This window comes from Rhinopithecus bieti, unplaced genomic scaffold (genome assembly GCF_001698545.2).
Source record: "Rhinopithecus bieti isolate Rb0 unplaced genomic scaffold, ASM169854v2 scaffold_59, whole genome shotgun sequence".
In the NCBI taxonomy this organism is placed as follows: Eukaryota; Metazoa; Chordata; class Mammalia; order Primates; family Cercopithecidae; genus Rhinopithecus; species Rhinopithecus bieti.
Genome location: NW_016803115.1, coordinates 1,714,172 through 1,718,402, shown reverse-complemented (window position 1 = coordinate 1,718,402; position 4,231 = coordinate 1,714,172). Strand labels below are relative to the sequence as shown.

The 4,231-nt window shown below is 39.6% G+C and overlaps 1 protein-coding gene across 1 annotated transcript in view; it reads right to left on the bottom strand.

Annotated features, from left to right (window-relative positions):
• Positions 1-4,231, bottom strand: part of FBXL13 (F-box and leucine rich repeat protein 13) — a 303,981-nt gene that overhangs the window by 17,113 nt on the left and 282,637 nt on the right. The window lies entirely within an intron of this gene.

Sequence of the window (4,231 nt, the reverse complement as noted above, 5' to 3'; positions counted from 1 at the left end):
GGGAGTTATACCTGATATAAATGATGAATTGATGGGTGCTGACGAGTTGATGGGTGCAGCACACCAACATGGCACAAGTATACATATGTAACAAACCTGCACGTTATGCACATGCACCCTAGAACTTAAAGTATAATAAAAAATAAATAAATAAATAAATAACACATATGTGAAGCAGTTGCTACTGATTGTTAATATCTTTTGTGTAATTTAAGATATAGCTCATTAGGAGGAAAGAAACAGCTATTTTATAGCTTGATGTATGAAGCCAGATTTTTATAAAGGTATACTGTATAAAGATATTTTATGAATTTAATTTCTTTCAAACATCTCTATTCCTGGAATATTTAAATTATATAATACTGGCCAGGCACAGTGGCTCATGACTGTAATCCCGGCACTTTGGGAGGCCAAGGTGGATGGATCACTTGAGGTCAGGAGTTCGAGACCAGCCTGGCCAACATGGTGAAACCCCATCTCTACTAGAAATACAAAAATATTAGCTGGGTATGGTGGCTCATCCCTGTAATGTCAGCTATTTGGGAAGCGGAGGCAGGAGAATGGCTTGAACCTGGGAGGCAGAGGTTGCAGTGAGCCGAGATCACACCACTGCACTCCAGCCTGGGCAATAGAGTGAGACTCCGTCTCAATAAAATTAATTAAAATAAATAAATGAGTTATATAATACTATAACTATACTATAAGACCAGACCTATCTCTTGGTGATGTAGTTTGGATATCTGTTCCCCAAAATCTCATGATGAAATGTAATCCCCAGTGTTGGAGGTGGGGCCTGATTGGATCATGTGAGCAGATTTCTCACTAATTGTTACCACCACCTTCTTGGTTCTATCCTCATGATAGTGAGTTCTTGCAAGATCTGACTGTTTAAAGGTGTGGGCATCTTCCCCCTCTCTTGCTCCTGCTCTTGCCGTGTGATGTACCTGCTCCCACTTTGCCTTCTGCCATGAGTAAAAGCTCCCTAAGGCCTCTCCAGAAGCCAAGCAGATGCCCATGCAATGCTTGCACAGCCTGCAGAATCAATTAAACCCTGTGAGCCAATTAAACCTCTTGTCTTTATAAATCACCCAGTCTCAGATATTCCTTATAGCAAAACAAGAATGGCCTAAATCGCTTGGATTATATTTTTTATGATTAAGATGAGTCAATTTTTTTTTTTTTTTCTTTTTTGGGACAGGGTCTTGCTCTGCCACTCAGGCTGGAGTGCAGTGGCACAATCTTGGCTCATTGCAACCTCTGCCTCCCAGATTCAAGCAATTCCCATGCCTCAGCCACCAGAGTAGCTAGCATTACAGGTGCACGCCACCATGCCCAGCTAATTTTTGTATTTTTACTAGAGTTGGGTTTTACCATGTTGGCCAGGCTGGTCTTGAACTCCTGGCCTCATGTTATCTGCCTGCCTCGGCCTCCCAAAGTGCTAGGATTACAGGTGTGAATTGCTGCGCTGGGCCAGGAGAAGTCCATTCTTAAACACTTAATTTTTAACAAACCTTTCCAAATATTATTTATGATTATCTTTTTCTTTTTTTCAGACGAGGTCTCACTCTGTTGCCCAGGCTGGAGTGCAGTGGCATGATCATAGCTCACTGAAGCCTTAAACTCCTGGCCTCAGGCATCCTCCTGCCTCAGACTCCTGAGTTGGTGCGATTACAGACAGGCACCACCCTGCCTGCTCTAATTTTTTAATTTTTTATAGAGATGGGTCTTACAAGTTCATCAGGTCTCGAACTCCTGGCCTCAAGTTGTCCTTCTGCCTTGGCCTCCCAAAGTGCTGCAATTATAGGCATGAACCACTGTGCCCAGCCTCCTTTTCATTAATATGCCATTTCTTTAGAGTTCTGTTTTTAACTCCTTATTTATGAAACAAAAGTCAGCTTTGTAGGGTATCTCAAAGTCTCCTTTTAGTTCACCCTTCATGAAATGAGAATGCATACAAGTCTGAAAGATACTCACACATTGGTATATTTGGTATGGTTGGGGTGTGTCATACTATTAAGTAGAGGAAACTGTGTGGCAGTGAGGCAATTTTTATAATCTTTTTTCACCTTCATGCAATTACATAAACATTTTCATGACTAAAAATAAATTAGCCAATCACAGCCAGAAAAGTCATAAGCATAACAGCAGTCAACTATATTTAAACTCTTAATGGAATTGTACATATTTGGATCACACTGTTAAGTCCCAGACAAAAAGAAAAAGCTGAAATATTTTACTCTCTTGGACACAGACCTATGAATATGAAATGTTTAAGGGCTAAAGACCTAACTAATATCTTTGATATTTTGAGTACTTTGCACTGAGAACTTAAAAGATTTCTCTACCTGTATACCTTACTTCTTGGTTCCTTTCATAGCTCACTTTTCTACTCCTCTTTTCATTTATGTAGCGGTAAAATTTGTCTCCCTGGAATGAATGAATGTGTCTTCTGTTCTTGTTTAAGACAGGATGTTACTCAAAGAGCTTTGGAGCAAGCTCTGAATGTAAAGCAACCTGCTAGGTTTCTGGAGAATACGTAACAGGGTGTGTTTCTTACTGGGGTCTTCCCAGTGCAGGTGTCATTCCTTTAGAAAGCAATTGCCTCTTTTATAAGTTCCTCCAGTTGTGTGCATGAGGCACTTAGGAATCAGATTTTTGAAAACATCTTTAATGCAGCTGCCAGAAATTTCCAAATTTAGGTTAAAACCGTACTCTTATGTCATCTTATGTCTCTTGGCTATGGTTCTACAACTTCCCATTCAAATGATTGTTGCCTGTGTGCCCACTCCTAAGAACCTTTCACAGCTAAGTAATATTACCTTATTTCAAAACTTTGCAAATCAACCTCAGTGGGGAGAATTACTAAAAGCATTTAGCTAATACAGGGTAACCTATAATAATACTTTGTACAATCTTTTAAAACTTTTCAAAATAACGATACTTTATCTTAAGTTTTTAATCCTTATTTGAAACTTGTGGGATATAAAAAGAGAACTCCACGTGAGAGATAAGTAATTGAGGAAATAGAAAGGTTAAAAGGCTGATCTGATATTGCTGACATAGCTTGTTTGCAGCAGTCAGAACAGAGTTGTGCTTTCTCTTGGACTGTGTCAACATCAGTGTTACATAATATCAAATAATGATAAAAACCCACAGATGTGCTGGCTTCAGCAGCACATATACTAAAACCCACAGATTAAAGCTTATTAAAAACTAATATGTAGATATGCAATTAATAACCCATACTTCCTAGCATAAAATTGAGGGAGCATCCTTTTTTGGCATAGCATAGTTTAAGAATTCCTCCATTGTGCAAATTTGATTAAAGAAATATCTTTCTGAGACATTGCAGGGACATTCTTTCTATTCAGATAGTTCTAGTTTCTATTTAATTTGCCCCTGACTAAGTCAAATGTTGAGATAAGTCCAGAGTTAATTGGTGGCATTTAGTTCTCTTTTGTTGTTAAATGTCTGGAAACCACAGGAAAGCCACATTTCCTTTGAAAATATTAATAGATGTCTGTATTCTTTATAAAATCTTATAAAGCACCACAGATCCTTAAAGTTATGGCCCTAGCTCAAACTCTTAGTTTGACATATGGCCATCTCTGCTTTCTTTTTCCTTTCTAGAGAAAAATTTCTTAATTTCTTGTCCAAAAAAAAATCTCATCTCTCAGGGTTGTTTCATATAACTTTACATTTTATAATCTCATCAAAACACTATTGGTTTGATTAAATTTAAGCAGAAATTTTATGTAGTCAGTACTTGATTTGGCTTCTTTTGTTTGTTTGTTTTTTGTTTTTGGTTTTGAGACAGAGTCTTGCTCTTTCGCTCAGGCTGGAGTGCAGTGGCGTGATCTAGGCTCACTGCAACCTCCACCTCTCAGGTTCAAGCGAGTCCTCTGCCTCAGCCTCCCGAGTAGCTGGGATTACAGGCGCCCGCCACCACAGCCAGCTAATTTTTGTAGTTTTAGTAGAGATGGAGTTTTACCATGTTGGCCAGGCTGGTCTCGAACTCCTGACCTTATGATCCACCTGCCTCGGCCTCCCAAAGTGCTAGGATTACAGGCATGAGCCACTGCTCCCGGCCTGGCTTCTTTTTTAAATCATGATTTTTTTTTTTTTTTTGAGACAGAGTCTCGCTCTGTCGCCCAGGCTGAAGTGCAGTGGCTGGATCTCAGCTCACTGCAAGCTCCGCCTCCCAGGTTTACGCCATTCTCCTGCCTCAGCC